Source organism: Trichosurus vulpecula, chromosome 2 (assembly GCF_011100635.1).
Source record: "Trichosurus vulpecula isolate mTriVul1 chromosome 2, mTriVul1.pri, whole genome shotgun sequence".
Taxonomy (NCBI): domain Eukaryota; kingdom Metazoa; phylum Chordata; class Mammalia; order Diprotodontia; family Phalangeridae; genus Trichosurus; species Trichosurus vulpecula.
The window spans coordinates 197,933,125-197,956,461 of record NC_050574.1 but is presented as its reverse complement, the minus strand read 5'-3'; the positions used below and the strand labels follow the sequence as shown (position 1 = coordinate 197,956,461).

The window sequence follows — 23,337 nt, the reverse complement described above, 5'->3', positions numbered from 1 at the left end:
TAGGAATCCTCTTCTTTACTCCCATTTACCCTCCCATATTCAAGAATTTGCCAAGTCTTGTCAGTTTTACCCTCGTAATATCTCTTTCCTCTGTTCCTTTCTCATTACTCGCAAAACCCTCTAGTTCAGACCCTGATCACTTCTTACTTAGTGCATTGGCTCCTACTCTTTCTTCTTCAATCAGTCCTCAACACGGCTGCCAGCCACCTAGTTCTAAAGTCTAGTTCTGACCATGCTACTCATCTACTTAAGAAATTTGAGTGGTTTCCTATTGTCCCCTCCTTTTCTCAGTTAAAGCCTTTTTCAGGATGGTTCCAGAGTGTTCATTGTTCAAGCTCAGGTGCAGTCCATTTTTTTTTTTAAACCTGTTTCACATTGGGCAAGATACTTAACCTGTCAGTATTGATAAAGTAAAGTGTTTCTTTTTTACTTCAGGGGGAGGACAGGTGAGGTGTGGTCATGATTTCATTGGTGAAAATAAGGTCACTTAGGAGGTTCCTTATTCTCCTGACTTTTATTTATAACAGTGAACTGATTCCAGGAGTAGATTTACCAAAGGAGGTTTGTCATCTAAACAAAGTAAACATACTTTTCCTTTTAGTTATTCTCCTAAATTTGTTCTCTTTAGCCTCCATCATTTTTATTCTCCACCCTTTGAAGCGTTTCCCATTTGTGACTTTTCTATTCTCATTGCTGTAATCCTTTCCTTAAATGGCAAGAGGAGGTTATTCCCCAGGAGTTCAAGGATGCCTCCATTGGCCATCTCTGTAAAGGTAAAGGAAATAGATTGTCCTGTGACAATCACAAGGGGGTTTCTCTCTTAGTCATTGCTGGCAAGATTCTTGCCAGAGTCCTCCTTAATAGAGCTGATCCTTCACTTGGAAGATGGTCATTTACTGAGAGCTAGTATGGCTTCAGAAAGGGCTGAGGAATAGTCGATGTTTGCTGCCTGGCAACTCCAGGAGAAATACCAGGAGAAGAACAGAGGTCTGAGGCCTTTGATACTGTTAGTCATGAAGGCTTATGGAAAATTATGTCAAAATTTGATTGCCTGGAGAAGTTCATCGACATTCTCTGTCAATTTCATAATGGCATGCTTGCCTGGGTTCTAGATAATGGATAATGCTCTAGAGCCTTCCCAGTTACCAATGGAGTGAAACAAGGCCGTGCTTGCCCCCATGCTTTTTAGCATGATGTTTTCAGCACTGTTGTCAAGTGCTTTCAATGAGGATGAACATGGCATCAAGGTCAGCTACCTCACTGAGGGTAAATTCTTCAACTTGAAAAGGCTACAAGCCAAGACCAAAGTGGAGGGAGTGTTGGTGCATGATTTTCTGCTTGCAGATGACTGTGCACTCAATGCAGCCTTTGAAGCTGAGATGCAACAAAGTATGGATCGATTCTCTGCTGCTCGTGCTAATTTTGACGCAACAATTAACTCTAAGCTCTCTCGTTCATCTCATAATTATTAAACTTCAGCTATGCGCCCAACATTCTGCCAGGCACTGGGAATATAAAGACAAAAAACTTTCCTTATGAAACTTATGTACAACAGAAGAAAAATAATGTGTGTACAGGTAAAGAGATCCAAAATAAGTACTGAGTAATTGGACCAAGGAGGAAGGCCCTTACAAACTCATTTTTTTTTAATGAGCTGGAGAGATGCAGACCTCCCGGTAGTACAGTTAGGTAGATTTCCTTGAATGGCAAGACCTAGAGAGTAGTCATTAAGAGCTCAATATCAGCTTGGAACTTCGTCTCTAATGGAATGCTCAGGTGTTTGTGCTTGGTCTTGAGTTGGCTTGGATAAAGGCATAGATGTTATATTTACCAAAATGAAGGTGTCATACAGTAAGGATCCAGATAAAACTTGGCAGACCTGAGCGTTAGGCTGGATGGATTTAATAAGGGGAAATTTCATAGTGATAAACATAAACATTTATACTTGGGTTAAAAAAACCCAACATCTTAGAATTAGAGTTAAAAGGCTCCTCAGAAGCTATTTCATTCAGCTTATACCTTTCTACTTCACAAATACAAGTTACAGGAGACACAGCTAGACACAAATACAAGTTGCTTGGAGATGCTTTGAAAAAGATCTGAGGGTTTTAGTGGACTACTAGCTCTGTGTAAGTCAGAGTGTTGTATGGCTTCCAAAAAAACCCAAACAAACCCCTAAACAAAACCCCAACATAATATTTCACTATTTTAAGAGACATAGAGTATTGAGAATTATAGAAGGGCTTTTTTTTTGTTATTGTTCAGTCATTTCCTCAAGTCCAACTTTTTGTGACCCCATTTGGGATTTTCTTGGCAGAGGTACTGGAGTGGTTTGCCATTTCCTTCTCCAGCTCACTTTATAGATGAGAAAACTGAGGCAAACAGGATTAACTGACTTGCCCAGGATGGTACAGCTACTAAGTGTCTGAGGCCAGATTTGAACTGATTTCAGGCCCTGCAATCTATCCACTGCGCCACCTAGCTGCTCTTTATAAGAGGGAGAAGAAGAGAATAAGCATTTATATAGCACACACTGTGTTCCAGGTACTAAGCTAAGTGCTTTACAAATATTTTCTCATTTGATCTAGCATATTGCACCACCATATACAGGTTACACCTGCAGTATTGTGTTCAGTTCTGAGTGCCTCATTTCTAGGAAGGGGAGAGGGGGCCAAAGGAGGAAGGGAATAAGCACTTTTTAGGCACCCACAATGTGCTATGCAGTTAAAAATATTATCTCATTTAATCATTTGATTGATGTTTCTATAAACTGGGGAGTGTCTAGACTTGCAGGGTTGGGGAACCTGTGGCTTCGAGGCCATATGTGGCCCTCTAGGTCCTCAAATGCGGCTCTTTTGGCCTCGAGGCCACAGGTTCCCCACCCCTGGTAGAGGAAGGCTACCAGCTTGGTGAAGGAGCTCACGATCACACCATATGATGATCAAGTGATAGAAGTGAGGATGTTTAGTCTAGAGAAGACCAGGGTAGGTTTGATACCTGCGTTTAAACATTTCACACTGAAGAAGAATTAGATATTTTCTTCTAGGCTCCTGGCAAGTACAGGGAACAAAGGGTAGAAACTTGAGAGAGGCAGATATGGGCTTGACTTACAAACAGTAATGGGTAGGACTCTGGAGACCTTGGTTTTAGTTCTAGGTCTCTCATTACCTTGTAGACAGCCTTGGTCAAGTTTTTTTTTCACTCTGAACTGGAAACATGTAGTATCATAGAGAGATTACTGATCTTGAAGTTGGAGGACATGGGTTTGAATCTCAGCCATATCCTACTTACTACCTGTGTGCCGTTGGGCAAGTTGCTCAGCCTCTCTGGGCCTAGGTTTCTTCACTCTTCAAATTAGGAGCTTGGACTTGTTGTTTGGTTGTTTCAGTAGTGTGTCCAACTCTTCATGATGCCATTTGGGGTTTTCTTGGCAAAGATACTGGAGTGGTTTGCCGTTGCCTTCTCCAGCTCATTTTACAGATGGGGAAACTGAGGCAAACAGGGGTAATATTGACTCGCCCAGAGTCACACAGCTAGTGTCTGAGGCCAGAATTGAACTCAGGTCTTCCTGACTTCTGGCCCAGTCCACTGCACCACCTAGCTGCCTGGAAGGTTGGACTATGTGTTCCCTAATGTGCCTTCCAGCTCTGACTTAATGATTCTTTGATTCCTGCCAGACCTTCAATGTTCCCTATTACAGACAAGATAAAATCTACATTTTATGCAGTCTTGCATTCAAGGCCTACTGAACTATGTTCTCTACCTACCTTTCTACTCATTCTCTTGTTTCTGAATATGAATTCTCTGATTTGTCTAAATTTGGCCACTTACTGTCATCCACATGCCCTTCCTCCCCCCAGGGGACAAAAGAAAATGTATATTATCTTACCTCTAGGTCTTTTCTCAAAGCATTCTCTTCCACATGAAAATGCCATTACATCCACACACCTCTTGAAGTTTTATCCATCCTTTCAAAGGCCATTTCAAGTCTTACCTTTTCTAAACACCCCAGGGGTGACCTATTCTTCTGAAAGAACTCCTCTAAAACATTGCACCACTTGGTTAACACTTAACCACTGCCTGCCTTGTGTTGCTCTTTTTGTATGTGCATTTGTCTGCTTGGCAGTAGAAAATGCATTGAATGTAGGATCGGGGGCCTGGGTTTGAATGTGGACTTTGTGTATAGATGTTTGACCTTGACCAAGTACAGTCAGTACTGTGAGATGGTTGTCTCCTCTGTGCAATCGAGCTAATAACCCCCATGTTACTTAACTCACAGGATTATTGTTGAGGAAGTGCTTTAGAAACCTTGAAGTACAAGCCGAATGCAACTGATTTTTTATTTTATTTTTTGCTTTAATATTTTTAGTTTTCAACATTGATTTCCACAAGATTTTGAGTACAACTGGCTCTTGGTCAGAGAGTCTGAGTTTAGTTCCCATCTCTGATGCTTAAAACCGCTATGACCTTGGGTGACTTAAACTCCTTCTGGCCTCCATTTTCCCATCTGTAAGATGAGGCACAGGACTACACAGCCTCTAAAGCGCTATCCTGATCAAAATCTTTGGTAGTAGGAGTCCCAACTAGGTTCCAAGGTCTTCGGGGGCAGGAGGCCTGTCTCATACTTCTTTGTATCCCCACAACATCTGGCAGTGCCTTGCATATAGTTGGAGCTCAACACATATTAGATGATTGACAGCCACCCTTGAGAATGCAGATATATCAAAAGAATTAAAAGTTCTTTGGATTTTGTTATTGCTGTTTAGTCATTTCAGCCATGTCCAACTCTTCATGGCTCCATTTAGGGTTTTCTTGGTAAAGATACTGGATTGGTTTGCCATTTCCTTCTCCAGCTCATTTTACAGATGAGAAAACTGAGGCAAACAGGGTTAAGTGACTTGCCCAGGGTCACACATCTAGGAAGTGTCAGAGGCCAGATTTGAACTCAGGAAGATGAGTCTTCCTGACTCCAGGCCCAGCATCTATTTGCTGCACTACCCAGCTGCCCTCTTTGGGTACAGTCACCTTTTTCTATCTTCTAATCCACTTATCTACGGATACTGCTCTAAGTTGTGTTGCTAGTCATCTTCACTGAGGAGAATCAGGGTTGACAGGGAATTGGATGATCCCATTTCTGTCCTCAAGCAGATCTGTCACCATATCCCTATTCACTTCTGCCCTTACTTTGCTATAACTGGAAGTCTCATGCAGGAACATTAATTAGAATGGTGGTGAAGGTAGGGGTGGGAGGAGAGTCTCATTTCATCATATTTTTTTTTTGTTATAACTTCAGGAGACACAAAAGATAAAACAGAAAAATCTACCATTCCCTGCTACTTCTTCTTTGCTCATTCTTTGGCTCCTTCAAATAAATAGTGACTGGGTGCTTCTAGCCACATTGGGAGGTTATGCCTTAGGATGTATGGCTGATTGTCATTGTTCACTGACATTTCTTTCTGGTGACTCATCGAGTCCATGAAACGTCCATAACCTTTTTCTCAGTCTTTGGGACATGGGATACCTCAGTTAAGACTCTTGACTAATTCTAAAAATGGAGGTGGGAAAATACTTGATGGTGTTTTCCGAATGGTTTCTAATTTGTTTTCCATTTCTCCTCCCAACGCCTGCTGAGATGCTTAAAAGAGTAGCCTATTCAGTTGTTGAGTTCGCATCCTGTGAAGAAGGGAGGCAGAGATGTCAGAACTAGCACACAAAGAGGTTATAGTTCCTTCCCTTGAAGGCCGATTGCTATATGATAACAATAACTCCCAATGCTTTTGTTTCCAACAATCCTGTGAGGATTAGGAGTTGAAAAGGACTTCATAGATCATTTGATACAGCCTCCTTATTTTATATATGAAGATACTTAGACCCGAAGATGGGGAATAAGTAGCAGTATCAGGATTTGAACCCAGCTCTTCTAACTTCAAATCTAGATAGTGCATATATTACCTCTATTTTACGAGTGAGAAAACTGAGGCTTACAGAGATCTTGTGACTTTTTCCCATGGCCATGCAGCTAATGATTGTGGAAGTCGGATCTCCTGGCTCTATAACTGTTGGTCTTTTCAGAGAATCAGGACGTAGTCTTTCAGACCACATTTTTTCCCCTTGAGGCAAGAATGCTTTTAAACTGCAAAGTTATCATATTTTAAAAGATTTCCAGGTAAGGAAAATCCATAAACCACCTTGGGGAATCTTCCTGGTGTTTAGCAGTGCAATCAAAATGTCCTTCCTAAATCAAGGCATTCCCAGGCATGCTATGATTAAGTGGGCACTCTGTGGAGTCTAGGTGTGCTCAGAAGGCACTTTGATTTTTCCGTAAACCGCTCTCCCTCATATTGCTTGCCTCAGGGTTCCCTTTTTCAGAATTTTTACTATGGGATGGCAGAGACTTGAATATTTAGTTCTCTCCTAGATCTTAACCTTAAAACAGCAGTCAAATGTGGTTGTTGGATTTTGCATTGAAGTGGTTTCTATGCTAGAGAAAAAGTAAAATTCATTCCAGACTACTCTCTTTTAAAATAACCTCAGCATGACATATTTTGAACTTATAGATAAAAGTAAAGTAAGGACCTGACTGCAGCCTCCAAAGGAAGGAATTTTCAGGCTAGAGAATGTCACTTTAGGTATCATGGCTTGCTGGGAAAATGTGATGTTGTAAGTTAGCCCTGCTTCTGTTAAAGAAGATGGCAAACTTTGAGCTGCAGGTGTGACATTGAGGGCAGGTAGATCCTGGAATCAGAAAGGGGCCCCAAAACTTCCCTGGTGGACACTGCAGTATTATGTCCAGAATATCATTATGTTGGCCACTCTGTTGATTTCTTCTTTATTGGGAGATTGCAACTTAGCTTTCTGGGAAGTACTTTTTAGGGGGACTAACTTTTAAAAAAATTTATAAGTGAAGGTATAATGTAGGGGACGGGGCACTGCATTTGGAAGATCTAGGTTCAAATTCTTGCTGTGTGGTCTATGAGCTTCAGCAAGTCACAACTTCTTGGGCATCTCATTTCCCCGTCTCTAAATACAGAGCTTCAGTAGGTGTCTAAGGTCCCTTCAAGATCTAAATGATTTAATTATAGCCCGACTCACAGTGTTGTGTCCTTCATGATTTATAAAGGATTTTCCTCACAACAATCTTACGAGCAACTATTATTCCCGCTTGACAAGAGAGAAAACTGAGGCTCATGGAACATAAGGGAAATGCCCAAGGTGCCACAGGAAGTGGCAGGGCTCCAAGTGGAGCCAATCCAGTTGAATAAGCATTTCTTAAGTCAAAGACACTGCTAGGTTCCGGGAACAAAAAAGACAAAAGGATAAATGGTCCCTGCTCCAAGGAGATTATATTCTAGTGTGAGGTGGGAGTAGAAAGAATTCAACATGCAGAGGTAAGTATATACGTGACATATAATTTAAGGGGGGGGGGTAGAGGGAGAGCATGCAGCTAAGTGGATAGAGCACTAGGCCTGGAGTCAGGAAGAACTTAGTTCAAATCCACCCTCAGACACTTACTAGCCTGGGCAAGTCGAGTAACCTTGTTTGCCTGAAGTTTCAAAATGAGCTGAAGAAGAAAATGGCAAACCGCTCCAGTATCTTTGCCAAGAAAACCCCAAGTGGTGTTGCAAAGAGTCAGATACGACTGAAACAACTGAAACGCGACAACAAGGATATTTAAAGAGGGCGTGAGTTCTAACAACTGGGGAGAAGGAAGGGGGACAGACCAGGAAGCACTTCATGCAGAAAGCGGCACATGACTGGGAACTTGAGGAAAGCTAAGGATTCTATGAAAGAGAGCTACGGAGGATGTACATTCCAGTCACGGGGGGCAGCCAGCACAAAAGCTAAGAGATGGATTGTTATTTATGGGGAATAGCGGGCTATTTGGCTGAAATGCAGACTCTGTGACTCGGTTATCGCAAGGGCCAGGGATGTAAAGACTGGCCGAATGAGTCCCTGCTCTCAAGGAGCCCACCTTCTGATGAGTGAGACAACATCTAAACAAACAGGTTTGTACAAATAAAATATTTACAGAGTCGATGGAAAGGTGGCTTTAGAGGGGAAGGTGCCGGTATAACTGAGGACACTGAGAAAGAACTCCTATAGAAGACAGTATTTGGTCTGAGTTTTGAAGCAGGTCAGAGATACTGGGAGACAGCTGTGAGAAGGGCAGTGAGGGGTAGGAGGAAAGAAAAGAGATTTTCAGGAATGGAGGATTGCCTTTGTAAAGTCACTAAAGATCAGAGGTGGAGTCTTGTCTTGGAGGAATAGCAAACAGACCATTATGACTGCTTCTTAGAATATGTAGAGTGGAGGAAGGTGAAAGAAGGCTGGAAAGGTAGGCCTGGGCCAGGTTGTAAGGAGATTTAAATACTAAACAAAGGACTTTATATTTTAACCTGGAAATAATAGGGAACCACCGGCCTTTGTTGAGTTGGGTGGGGGGGAGGGTTGACATGGTTAGACCTATGCTTTAGGAAAATCGCTTTGGCAGTTGTGTGGAATTGGATGATCTGTTGGAGTAGAGAGACTTGAGGCAGGGAGATCAATTAAACTATGGGAATGAAGCCTAGAAAGGTAGGCTGAAGCTTTGAATTCCTGTTAAGAGCTTTAAATGCCAAGTTTAGGAGTTTGTATTTTAGCCCAGACTCAATAGGGAGCCACCGATGGTTCTTGAACAGGAAATTGACATGGATAGACTTGTGCTTTAGGAAGATTAGTTTGAAAGTTGTGTAGATCTTACACCATTCACCAAGATAAGGTCCAAATGGATACGTGACCTAGATATAAAGAGAGATTTTACAAGAAAATTAGAAGAACATGGAACATATTATTTGTCAGACTTATGGATAGGTGAGTAATTCATGAATAAACAAGAGATAGAGAGCCAAGTTAGGTATAAAATGGATAACCTCGATTGCATTAAATTAAAGTTTTTTGTACAAATAAAACAAATGTTGCCAAGATCAGAGGGAAAGCAGAAAATAAGGGGAAAATTTTTATAGAAAGTTTATCAGGTATAGCTAAAATATGTAAAGAACTTTGTCAAATCTATAAGAATATGAGTCCTTCCCCAATTGATACATGCCCAAAGGATATGAACAGGCAGTTTTCCAATGAAGAAATCAAACAATTTATAGTCTTAAAAAGGCTCTAAATTATTAATGGAAATTAAAACAACCTTGAAATATCACTTTATACCTACCAGATTGGCTAAAATGATGGAAGGGGAAAGTGACAAATGTTGGAGAGGGTGTGGAAAAATTGGGACACTAATTCATTGCTGGTGGAATTGTGAACTGATCCAACCATTTTAGAGAGTGTCAAGATATTGGGAAAGACCCTGTTTTCCAGAGTGGTTGATAAGCACAATCTGGAACTATGCCCAAAGAGTTACTAAACTACCTATACCCTTTCACCCAGAAGTACCACTACTTGGTATATTTCCAAAGATGATTAGAAAAAGAAGGAAAAGAACCTATATGTTAAAATGTTTATAGCAATTCTCTTTCTGGTGGCAAAGAACTGGAAATCACAGGGATGCCCATCAATTGGGGAATGACTAAACAAATTATTTTCTTTTCTGTTGAATTTGAATTTCATTTTTTTTTAAATTTAATTTATTTATTTGACATACTTAGTTTTCAGCATTGGTTTTCACAAGAGTTTGAATTACAAATTTTCTCCCCATTTCTACCCTCCCCCCCACTCCAAGATGATGTATATTCTGGTTGCCCTGTTTCCCAGTCAGCCCTCCCTTCTGTCACCCCACTACCCTCCCATCCCCTTTTCCCTTCCTTTCTTGTAGGGCAAGATAAATTTCTATGCCCCATTGCCTGTGTATCTTATTTTCTAGTTGCATGCAAAAACTTTTTTTGTTTGTTTTTGTTTTTGAACGTCTGTTTTTAAAACTTTGAGTTCCAAATTCTCCCCCCTCCTCCCTTCCCACCCACCCTCCCTAAGAAGTCAAGCAATTCAACACAGGCCACATGTGTATCATTGTGTATAACCCTTCCACAATACTCATGTTGTGAAAGACTAACTATATTTTGCTCCTTCCCAACCCATCCCCCTTTGTTGAATTTTCTCCCTTGACCCTGTCCGCTTTCCAAAGTGTTTGTTTTTCACTACCTCCACCCCCATTTGCCCTCCCCTCCATCATCCCCACCCTTTTTTTTTTCTTCTTCCCTCTTCTTTCCTGTGTGGTAAGATACCCAACTGAGTATGTATGGTATTCCCTCCTCAGGCCAAATCTGATGAGAGCAAGATTCACTCATTCCCCCCTCACCTGCCCTCTCCCCTCCTCCTGCAGAACTGCTTCCTCTTGCTACCTTTATGCGAGATAATCCACCCCATTCTATCTCTCCCTATCTCCCTCTCTCAATATATTCCTCTCTCATCCCTTAATTTGATTTTATTTCTTTTAGATATCTTCCCTTCATCCCTTCATCTTCAACTCACCCTGTGCCCTCTCTCTCTCTCTCTCTCTCTCCTTATATATATATACACATAGATATATACATACATACACATTCACTTATATATATACATAAACATATATATATATGTGTGTGTGTGTATGTGTGTGTGTGTGTGTGTGTGTATATATGTATATATATATATATATATACATATGCATATTCCCTTCAGCTACCCTAATACTAAGGTCTCATGAATCATACACATCATCTTTCCATGTAGGAATGTAAACAAAACAGTTCAACTTTAGTAAGTCCCTTGCAATTTCTTTTTCTTGTTCTTTTTCTTGATTACCTTTTTGATGCTTCTCTTGATTCTTGTGTTTGAAAGTCAAATTTTCTATTCAGCTCTGGTCTTTTCACTGAAAAAGCTTGAAAGTCCTCTATTTTATTGAAAGTCTGTATTTTGCCTTGGAGCATGATACTCAGTTTTGCTGGGTAGGTGATTCTGGGTTTTAATCCTAGCTCCATTGACCTCTGGAATATCGTATTTCAAGCCCTTCGATCTCTTAATGTAGAAGCTGCCAGATCTTGGGTTATTCTGATTGCCTTTCCACAGTACTCAAATTGTTTCTTTCTGGCTGCTTGCAGTATTTTCTCCTTGATCTGGGAGCTCTGGAATTTGGCAACAATATTCCTAGGAGATTTCTTTTTGGGATCTATTTGAGGAGGCGATCGATGGATTCTTTCAATTTCTATTTTGCCCTGTGGCTCTAGAATATCAGGGCAGTTCTCCTTAATAATTTCTCGAAAGATGATATCTAGGCTCCTTTTTTGATCATGGCTTTCAGGTAGTCCAATAATTTTTAAATTATCTCTCCTGGATCTATTTTCCAGGTCAGTGGTTTTTCCAATGAGATATTTCACATTGTCTTCCATTTTTTCATTCCTTTGGTTCTGTTTTAGAATATCTTGATTTCTAATCAAGTCACTAGCTTCCACTTGCTCCAATCTGATTTTTAAGGTAGTATTTTCTTCAGTGGTCTTTTGGACCTCCTTTTCCATTTGGCTAATTCTGCCTTTCAAGGCATTCTTCTCCTCATTGGTTTTTTGGAGCTCTTTTGCCATTTGAGTTAGTCTATTTTTTAAGGTGTTGTTTTCTTCAGTATATTTTTCCGTATTTTTTTGGGTCTCCTTTAGCAAGTCATTGACTTGTTTTTAATAGTTTTCTCGCATCCTTCTCATTTCTCTTCCCAATTTTTCCTCTACTTCTCTAACTTGCTTTTCCAAATCCTTTTTGAGCTCTTCCATGGCCTGGAACCAGTTCATGTTTTTCTTGGAGGCTTCTGTTGTAGGCTCTTTGACTTTGTTAACTTCTTCTGTCTGTATGTTTTGGTCTTCTTTGTCACAAAAGAAAGAATCCAAAGTCTGAGACTGAATCTGGGTGCGTTTTCGCTGCCTGGCCATATTCCCAGCCAACTAACTTGACCCTTGAGTTTTTCAGCAGGGTGTGACTGCTTGTAGACTAGAGAGTTCTATGTTCCACGTTTGGGGGGAGGTGCCAGCTCTGCCACACCAGCACTACTCCTTCCCCAAGAACCCCCAACCCAGACTGGGCTTAGATCTTCAGCATGTTGTGCACTCCTGCTCTGATCCGCCACTTAATTCCTCCCACCAGGTGGGCCTGGGGCCAGAAACAACTGCAGCTGTAGCTGCCCCACCTCTGCTGCCCCTGGGGCTGGTAGCTGAACCGCGAACTCCTTCCGCTCCCACAGCTTTTCCCACTAACCTTCTCTGTTGTCTTTGGTGTTTGTGGGTTGAGAAGTCTGGTAACTGCTGCAGCTCACTGATTCAGGGCACTAGGGCATGCTCCAACTGGCTCCTGGTCTGGTTGGTCAGCGCACCTCACACTGGGCTCTGCTCAGTTCCGTTCCCAGCTCCGTGTGGTATAGACCTCACCCAGAGACCATCTAGGCTGTCCTGGGCTGGAGCCCTGCTTCCCTCTGCTGTTTTTGTGGGTTCTGCAGTTCTAGAATTGGTTCAGAGCCATTTTTTTTATGGGTTTTTGGAGGGACTCAGCAGGGAGCTCACACTATTCTCTGGTTTCCTGCCACCATCTTGGCTCCGCCCCCGGAATTCCAGACTAAACAAATTATGGTATTTGATTGTGATGAAATACTACTGTGCTATAAGAAATGATGAGCTCAGGGATCTTAGAAAAACATGGAAAGACTTGCATGAAATAATGAAGAGCAAAATGAACAGAACCAAGAGAACACTGTATACAGTAATAGTAATATTGTTTTAAGAATGACTTTGAGGGAATAAGTTATTTTGACTATTATAAATACCCAAATTAACTATAAAGGCCATAAGAAGAAAGATGCTAGCTGCATCCAGAGAAGGAAATGATAAATAGACATCTTTACAGAATAATTTTACCTGTTTATAACTACTTGTGTCTAATGAGATAATGCCCATTCAGTGAATAGGCCTCTTTAAGAAGTGAATCAAGGGATGGCCCCTTTAATTAGGAAAAAAGAAAAAAAATCAAGGTGGGAGAAGAAGACCCTCAGGGTTGCTGTTCCTCTATTTCTCTTTGAAACAGCAAACCCGAGGGTCTTCCCCTCCCACCTTGATTTTTTTTCCCTTTAAAGGGGCCATCCCTTGACTCACCTCTTAAAGAGGCCTATTCACTGAATGGGCCTTACCTCACTCTAAGTGAGCACCTGAAAAAGACTTAGCCTAAAAGGATCAGGGTCTCCCATTGCATCCTGGGTCATTTCCAGTCATCCTGATGAATATCTGGTCACTGGATCCAGATGGCTCTGGAGGTGAAAGTGAGACTGGTGACTTTGCACAGCGCTCCCTCACTCAAATCCAAGTCAACTGCAAGTCATGTCATCATTTCCCTGATGCCATGGTCCTCTTCGAAAATGAAGGACAAGCACAACATGTGTCTAATGGTAGCCATCTCTAAGAAAGCAGAGAGGGGAGGAAAGAGAAAAGTTTACATGATAATTTTGTTGTATATTTGAAAGGAATAGCAAGTTGTGCGTAGTAGATTTGCAGCTTCATATACAATCATCTTTTTTATTGTACTATTATGGAAATGCTTGTTTTATTTCATAAATTAAAAATAAAATTAAAATAAATTAAAAAAAAGTTGTGTGGAACTGTGGTGTCAAACTCAAATAGAAATGGCTACTCCATATATTGGCTTAGAAAACCACGAATTATCATCATCTACTATATTGTATTTTAATTGTTTTATTGAAATTTTTCCCATTACTTTTTAATCTGGTTGGAAATTTTGTGGGCCTCAAGTTTGACACTTGTGGGGCAGGAGGTGGATTGGATAGTACAAGAGAGAGGTGATGAAGGCCAGAGCTAGGTTGGAAGCAGTAGGAATGGAAAGAAGGAATTGACAGGATTTGGAAACGTCGAGTGGGAAGGGGGAGGGACAAAGAAGTTTAACAAGTAAAGTCAAGAAGCCTTTATTAGGTGCTTGCTATGTGCTAGCTACTGTGCTAAGTTCTGTGAATACTGATACAAGCAGAAAGTCCTTGCCCTCAAGGTGTTTATGTTCTAATGGGGGATAGGTATAAAAGCATGGTAGAGAAAGTCCAGAGAATCAGGAGGAGAACCCAGAAAGACGTGACTGCCTGGGCTTTTCCATCCAAATGAAGTTTCTGGAAGGAACTGGTCAGTTAAGATGAAGAGAACACAGGGGCAGAGTTTGAGAGAGCCACAGCTAGAGTGAATTTCCAGGATGTTGTGGCATGGTAGAGAAAGTCTGTATTCAGGAGTAGAGGCCAAAGAGGAATTAAGACATGGCTGACCTGGGATCTTTGTTTAAAAAGGACATTCTGGGAGGAACCAGGGAATCAGGGGAAGGGGCAAAGAGTCCCAGTGAAGAGAGATGTGAGAATCTAGGATGACTCCAGTGTTGCAAACCTGAATAACTGGAAAGATGGCTTTGCACTCAACAGTTTGGAGGACAGAGTGAGTTTTGAGGGAAGATGATAAGGCCTCTTTTGGACATGTTGAATTTAGATATCTATAGGACGTTGAGTTGGAGATGTTCAGTAGGTTGCTGGTAATGTGGTACTGATTCTCAGGTGAGATACTAAGGCAGGATATATGGATCTGGGAGTCATATTCATAGAGATGATAGTTGACTGATGAGACTACTGAGTCAGAGAGTAGAGAATGAGGAGGGAAGAGGGTCCCAGGACAGAACTCTTCCATCTTTAAATGTATATCACTATGATATTCCTGATTAGAAGATGGAACATGGATGACAATTTTGTGAAGAGTGAGAAGTCAGTCATAGAGAGAGGAAGTGGATTGGGAGAGCAAAGACAGCATCATGGAAACCCAGGAGGAAATATTCTAGAGGAAGTGGTGATATACAATAGTACATATTGCGAGAAGGTAAAGAAAGATAATGAATGAAAAAAACCATTGAATTTAGTAATTAATTATCCTTGGTAACTTTGAAGAGAGCAGTTCAGTGAAGTGATGTGACTGAAGCCAGACTGTAAGGATTTGAGAAGTGGAAGGTAGAGGAATTAGATTCAAAGAGTGTAGATAGCCTTTTCTAGTCTGCGAAAGGCAGCAGGGACTGATATTCCTACCAAACAGTAGGATGACAGCTTGACATGATGGCAGTGTCACATGAATTTTTTTTTAATTAAGGATGGGAGAGACCTGGGCGTTTTTTTTTTAAGCAGCAGGGAAGGAGCCAGTAGACAGGGAGCAATTGAAGTTAAGGGGAAGGTCTTGGGATAAAGGGCAGAAGTGAAAGGGATGGTTTAGTGAGAAGAGTTATCTCTTCCTCATTAACCAGAGCAAAAGAGAGCATGGAGAGTTATGCGGAGGAACGTTAAGACATAGAATTGGGGAGAAGGAAGTTCACAACTGATGTCTTCTATTTTATATATCCCTTGCTGAGAGGAGGTGACCAGGGAAAGGGCAGAGTGGCATAGGATGCCTGAGGAGGAAGAGGTTTGAAACAGCAGCTATGGTAAAGGTGTTAGGCAATCAGGAAAAAACAGAAGCATTGCTGTGGATAAATGAGATCCCAGTTGAGATTTAGATAACATAAATTTCTAATGGTTGCAACAGCATAGTTGTGGTGGCCTTCAGCCATGTTTGTCAGCATGAGCAGAATAAGCAGATGGTGGTGGGTGGGTGGGGAGTAACCCAGGTTTGGTATAAGGCATGAATGATCATAGGACAAGGGGGCAAGGGATTCTAAAGTTAATGACAGGGTATTTAATTGAACTTGTTATAACTGTAGGGTCAAGATTGCAAAGGGAGGAAAGTGACGTCAGAGCTGGGTTTCGGAGCCAAAGGGGTACAGTAACTGGAGTCTCCCTAAGAATGAAGAATGGAGGCCGCTAGGTGGCGCAGTGAGTAGAGCACCGGGCCTGGAGTCAGGAGGACCTGAGTTCAAATCTGGGCTCAGACATTTGACACACTAGCCGTGTGACCTTGGGCAAGTCACTTAACCCCAGTTGCCCTGCCTTCCCCTCTCCCCCACAAAAAAGAAGGGGTCACTGAGAAAGATGGAATGATAGGACATCGTGGTCAAAGAGAGGAATTGGATTGTTAGAGAGGTAGAAAGCATAGCAGGTCCTAACTGTTAAGTCAGTGTTCTTTCCACCAGACAAATGGGAAATCTTCTTTATAGAAATTTTATTTAAAACTTTTTTTGCTGGAGCACATCTAATTCTATACTTGGTAAACATGAGCCATTCGAGCATTTTCTGAAAGTGTCATGGGTTGTTTGCAAAAAGAGACACTTTTGGTACCTTTACCTAATATATTTGTAGACATATATGTAGAATCCTGTTTATTGTGAAATCATTAAAATGTCTCAGTTTTCCATGGCAGAAACAATCTCATTCTGATATTTTAGGTCTTGTGGGATTGGAACTCACCTCACTTTAATGGTTTGATTTTGTCTTATTGGCTCTAAAATTTTGTTTTATTAGAAATGTCTTTTAAATACAACAGGAATTCAGGCAGATTTTACATTCTTACCATTCTATTTCTTTTAATCCCATGTATTTTAAATTCCTAGTAGAAGATCGTTCTTAACATTGGATTTTTTGCTTTTTATCCATAACAGATTGGTAGAGAAGCACTAAGATAGGTGTTTTATTTTTCTGTCTCTATCATGACTGACAAGATCCCCTGTTACAGTTTGAAGGCCATTTAAGGCTTTTTATATTCTCTTTATCTCTGAAGGAGCAGATTAAAAATCTCTTTTTTTGCGGGGGGGGGATTGGGGAGAATGGAGAAGGTCTAACAAGCAATGTGTTTCAGACCCCACCTAGAGTGAACATTGCGAATTGGTTTAAAAAAAAAAAGCTATATGTCAGCTTCCTTCCATGCAAAAGTTACTTGATTTAAAGCTGCCGTTATGTTTGGGCTAATGCTGTAGATATGCAAGTATCAAATAGAACTTAGGGTAGCTTGGGGTAAGTAAAAAGCAGCATTGAAATGATACTTCTGAATTTGAAATTTTTTCTTATGTAGTACTTATATATTATCCCTCCTCACCTCTTCACCCTAAATGGTTTGTAGTGACTATTTGTTTTAATTTTTATATTTTTAAAATTTGCCTCCAACTCACTTATCAAGTGTCAAAGCTTGTGTAAAGTAAAAGATGATGGTCCTGTGCTAGTGGATATAGCTACCTTTTAAAAAAAATGAAAATTTTTTGAAGGAGTAGTTGCTGCCAATTGGCCATTTGGGCAGGGCAAGGCTATGGAGTCTTTGTGTTCTATGGGAACTTAGAGCCATTGATACATTATTTAAACCTGTGGGATGAAAAATGATGAGAAGCGGAGGTCTTCCCATTTGTAATTTTGTGTCAGCTTCCTGAAGTGTCACTGTTTGTTATGTTGTCCTATTTCAGGCCTTACATAGATGTTGTTGGGGGAATATTCCCTCTGCCACTCCTGATTGCAGCTTCTCTCCACCACAGTAGTCACTCTTCTCAGTTTCTCTGGTCAAAAACATTGACTTAATCATTACTTTTTCCCCCATGATTAAGCTTCTCCGAACTTAGACCTGTCCTTAGTTTACCTTCAGGCCAATACAGAAACCTTCCTTGTTTGAGGTGACCTGTCCCCCACTGCTAGAGTCCTTGAGAAACCATGTTCAATTCCACACAGATATAAAGTCATGGACTAGGCCTATATTTAACGGATGGTTTTCTCAATTATAAACTTTTAATTCAATGCACTTGGTGTGTAATATGTGAAACCAACATCCCCCTGATCAAATTAATCTTTTAATGAGCATTAATCCAGTTCCTAAATGAGAAAAACTGACTTGGGAAATGCACACCTCTACTTGGTACCAACTTCCCTTTTGATGTCCAATTTTGGTTCATTAAAGGAAGAATTATGTTTTCATCATAGGTTCCCTTGTATTCTCAGTGCCCCGTACTTTACCTTACGCATAGTAGTCTGTCAATGTCAAAAGCGTTTATTAATCTCATACTGTATGCCAGGCACTGTGCTAAGTGCTGGGGATACAAAGAAAAGCAGAAGAATAGTATAGTAGGCACTTTTGTTGGCTTGAATTGAAATATGGGCGATAGAGCTGAAAGACCTGGTTTGAATGCCTGCTAATGGTTAGGTATATTTTAATAATAATGTAATAATGACATTTACTAGAATTCCGTATGGTCTTTTGACACTTGCAGCTTTGCAAAGGGCCTTTTGTCTGTTACTGCATTTGATCACCATGGTAACCTTGTAAGGTAGGTAGGACAAATAGTAATATTCTCATCTGAGAGATGAAGAGACTGAGATAGAGGGAGGTTAAATGATTTGTCTCAAGTCACGTAGCTATTTGGTGGCAAAGCCAGGGCTAGCACCAGGTTTTCCAGCTTTGAACCTAGGTCCTTTCTTCCATTTACTGTTTATCTCTGAGACCTTGCTTTTATTCTAAAATCCTCACATAGCCTCACAACTCCATGTACATCCTTGAAAAAAGGAACCCAACCAGGATGCATGACAATCTCTGGGTGATCAGAGAAGATTGGTTTAGCTTCTGTGTGTGTGTGTGTGTGTGTGTGTGTGTGTGTGTGTATGTTACCTAGGGAAGCATTATTACCAGTTTAAAAAAGAAGTCGTATACTTTTGGAACTTACTTATGTAAACTGTTTCTTAAAAATGCCTGTAATTTCAAAATCTTTAAACCCTAGTTTAGTCATTTATTTATTTAGTATGAAGTACTTGTTCAGCGACCTTGGATGGTCAAACTATTAATTTAAAAATATTGAACAGGGACATTGATAAAATAAAAGGACCCTGTTGGATTTGTCATAGATCATTTTAGCAGTAATTACTCGAGTCTTTCATTCTTTTTACCTATTAAATTTATATAATGGATAAAGGTTTTTCTCTAGTAGCATGGGGGGAAAAGGTTTTTTTAAAATATACTTAGTTTTGAAATCTCTTCACCTTTAAGAAATTTATATTCTGGGCCAATTTTATTATGTAATTTTCTTTTTAAAACCTGTGTTTAAGTTTTTTTTTTTATTTTTAAAAAATATATTAGCTTCCCTTTAATTGCTCATTACTGGTCAATTTCAGTATTTTAAACTTTGCTAAGAGCTCTAGTTTTTGAAAGGCAAAATTTTGTTAATGTCTGTCTGACCTTTAGAGTAATGGCAATTTCTGAATTTATATTTTTTTCAAGATATAGTTTTGGTAGTATTGGTCACCCACAAATCTTCATGTGTTAATCAGCAGGTATTTATTGAATGTCTCTATTTGCCCGGCACTGTGTACAGGATCATTGAGAAGGGAAGGAATGAGCCCTCTGTTTATATGAGAATTTAAGAATAGAATATAAACATGAGATAAATTTGCATGAATGCATATAATCATGTTTCTTTAAAACCATATACTAAAGAACATAATTACTTAATTTAAGAAGCTATTATTTGACAATAAAATTGTCTTAAATATAGCAGCTGCTATACTGTTCTACACTTTGGGATTTAAAGCTTTGAAGTGATTGTCATTAAAATTAGAGCATTTTCTTCTTTGAATAGGATTTGTAAGCATTTTTTTTCTGAAATCAATAACAAATGTGTCAATCAGATATTTTGATAATACTGTCACCATTTTGAAAATGAAAAAGCTAAAGGCACATTGTGCATTGTTAGATTTATCCATTTTCCTTCTATTACAGGTAACCTTAGATCCTACTCTACTGAGAAAACTGAGGTCACCACTTGGGAACTCCCCCCCTATCTGCCTCTCCACTTCATAATTCTTATCTTGTCCCATTTTTTGTTCTTTTATTCCAGTCTTAGAGAATGAGGTACACTTTCTCCTTGTTAAAACTAATAACTCTTTTTTCTGTACTCAGCTGTTATTTATTTGATCTTCCAAAAGCACAAGTCTGGCCCTATCACCCCAGCCCCCATTCAATAAACTGCTGTGGCTCCTATCACTCTCATGATCAGATATAAAGACCTATTTCTGTTATTCAAAGCCCTTCATAATCTGGCCCTCTCCTATATTTCCAGTCTTTTTAATTAAGCGTTATTCTCATATGGGCGGTGAATCAGGGACACTGACCTCCTATTTTTCTAACAAGACATCCTGTCTCTCAGTTCCTTGCATTTTTACTAGTTGTCTCCCATGCCTGAAATTCTCTTCCTCCTCATCTTCATCCTCTGACTTCCCTCTCTTCCTTCAAGTTTCAGCTAAAATCCCACATTCTGAAAGCCTTTTCTGATCCCTCTTAATACTAGTGTTTTCCCTCTATTATCTCTAATTTATGCTCTGTGTAGCTTGTTTGTACATTTTCTCCCCCACTGGATTGTGAGATCCTTGAGGGCAGGAGTATCTTTTGCCTTTCTTTGTATCCCCAGTGCTTAGTACTGTGCTTGGCACATAGTAGTTGCTTACTGAATGGTTATTGACTCACTGACTGTACCCTTGATCACAGCCCACCATTCTCCTCTGACAGGTTCCTCCTAGAACTTACATTTTAAGAAAAGTGTCCAGGTCAGTCATGTGTACATTTTTCTCCCAGCTCCTCCTGACTTCAGCCTTTCTCCTCCTTGTGCTGGTATGGGTGGGCAGCTTCTCCTTCCCCATTTCCCCCTTTCAGCTTCATATTATACATTAGAATGTAAGCTGCTTGAGATCACTGTCTTTTTGTTCACATTTATATTCACAGGGCTTAGCATAGTGCCTGGCTTATGATCAACACTCAATACATTCTTGTTTCCTTGATTTGGTATCCTCAGTCTCTGTCTCCTCCCTCCTCTCGTCTTCAAACTTACCCTCCTAACTGCCTCTTTCCCTATTTGTTTTCAGCTTCCCGAAGAATGTTGGGGTGTGAGTAAGTAGCTTGCTGCCACCATATAGGATCTGACTTAGGATGAGACAAACTAATGGTTTTCAAGGCATTGTTCCCCCCACCCCATCCCTTCCCCACACACCTCCCCTTCACTTCCCATTTCCATTTTTCCCTTGGATGCAGTTCATGACTTCCTGCCTAGCCCTCTAGTTGAGTTGCTTTTGTGAGCTTGGCTTTGACCTCAGCCAGACTTTCTGTCTCCTCTTTCCCCTCCCCACCACACCTCCCTCAGGCCTGTTGATCTGTTAATTGTGGTTTGAATTTTGCTTGGCCCTCATTCTCTCACTCCTCCACCAGTGACTGATAATTGTGACTACAAACACGTTTAGGTCTCTCCAATGTTAAAAAAGCATTTACTTTATCTTGTTAAAATTTTCATGCAATATCCTCTTTTCTCTGCTGCCAGAATTCTAAAAAGAATACTAGAGCCTCCATTGCTACTTTCTCCGGAAAATTTTACAATCTGACTTCTGTCCTCTTTTGAAACTGCTCCCTTTGAGGTTAGGCCAGCAGCAGTGGTGAAGTGCTGTGGGAAGAGTCCAGGTTTTTCAGGGTCCACATCTTGTCTCTGCTACTTATTAGTTTTGTGACCTTGGGTGAGTAACTTAACTTTTCTGAGTCTGTCAGTCAGTAAAAAGAAGAATATAGTATTACCTATTTCACATATAGTCAGGATCAAAGGAGACTATGTAAAGTGCCTTGTAAACATTTAAATACCCTATATTGTAATCTGCTTGCTATCCAGGTATGATAGAGAGCAGACCACATACTAGAGTTTACCCTATCAAGAGACATATAAGATAGCACTGGTCTGTGCATTGGAGTCCCAGGTCCCAAACTTTGTCTGTGCATTTATGGGCTAATATAAGCCTATTTCCTCGTCTGTTAAATGGGAGTGATAATGACTTAATAGCACTTATCCTACACCTCACAGGGCTGTTGTAATAAAAGTGTTTTGTAAATCTCAAAGCACTACAGAAAAAGGAATAGTCCTGTTTCTAATTGCTAAATCCAATGGCTTCTCATTCCTCATCGTCTTTGATCTTTCTTTTGCAGCTCACATGGATAGACCATCTCTTCTTTCTTGATAATTTTCTCCTCCTTTGGGCTTCTATGACAACCTTATATCACGATAGGTTTCTCTCTGACCGTTCCTTCTCTGTCTTCTTCGTTAATTCTTCCTTCCCATCCCTTAGGTTTGAAGGTCCTTGACAGTTCAGTCATTGGTTCTCTCTTCACTCTCTGTACTCCTGAGGCAAGCTCTAACCCATTCCCATGACTTGAATTATTGTGTTGATGGAAGTAACTCCTAAATTTATATATTCATCTTCTTGTTGTCTCCATTTAAATGTCCTGCCTACGTCTCATCTTGTGATGTCCAAAACCGAACTCGCCTATCCCTCCAAAATTGCCTCTCTTTTTTATTGATTTTATCACGGTGCCAAATCTTTCATTAAAATAGTCCTTGCATCCAAATCCCATGGTTGTTGTGAGGCTCAAAAGAGATATTTGTAAAGCACTTACAACACTGCCTGATACATAGTAGGCACTATATAAATGTGAGCCATTATTATTGTCATTATGATCATTACCATCATCCAACGCTTCCTTACCACTTCATTAATCTAGTTCGGATTCCTATTACCTCCTATCTGGACTGTTGTAATAGATTCCTGATTGGTCTCTATCTCTGGTGTTTCCTCCCTCCAGTCTGTCCTTATTTCTGCATTTCGTTTTCTGAATGCATTAGCCTTACTATGTCATTACCCTTCTCAAAATTCCATTTTCCATTGGCTACAGAATAAAATACAAACTCCTTCACTAAATATTCAAGATCTTTCGCAAGTATGTTCCATCCTACCTTTCCAATCTTGTTTTGTCTTACTATCTTTCACATATTGTTCATCCAGCTTGCAGTATTGACTTTCCTTGTTCTTATCTTGACATCTCCTACCTCTCTGCATTTCTGTATACCGTCCTACTTACCTGGAATGAATTCCTTCCACACCTCCATCTGATGAAAATTCTCACATCCTTCAGGGTCAGGTTCTATTTCTTCCTTCAAGTTGTTCCTGCTATTTATTATGACTTCTTGTACCCACTTAATCCTATCTTGATTTGTATTTTAGTTATTTGCATATGTCTCCCCATCTCTACTTCTGGGCTTTGCCATCTATCCTGCTGTTGAATCCTTAGGATTTCCAGGTCTTTCCTTCCATCCTACAATGGAACTGAACTGTGTTGTCTACTTTAATTAGAATGTGATCTGTCTCACTTTTCTATTTGTATTAGTAGAAGTTAGGACAGCGGTTGGCATACAATAAATATTTAATAGTTTTCATTCATTCACTAGATTGAATGTTCCTTGAGGGCAGAAGCTATCGTTTTTCCTATTTATATCACTTGGCATAGTGTCTTATGTATAAAAACCACTATATAAAAGTTTTAAAATTGTTATTAATCCAGCCATCGACTGAGCCAGAACAGAAGTGACCCTCTTATCTTCCCTGATTAT

At 40.2% G+C, this 23,337-nt stretch overlaps 1 protein-coding gene across 3 annotated transcripts in view; it reads left to right on the top strand.

Annotated features, from left to right (window-relative positions):
- The window catches only part of DCLK1 (doublecortin like kinase 1), a 431,729-nt gene that overhangs the window by 11,799 nt on the left and 396,593 nt on the right, over positions 1–23,337 (top strand). The window lies entirely within an intron of this gene.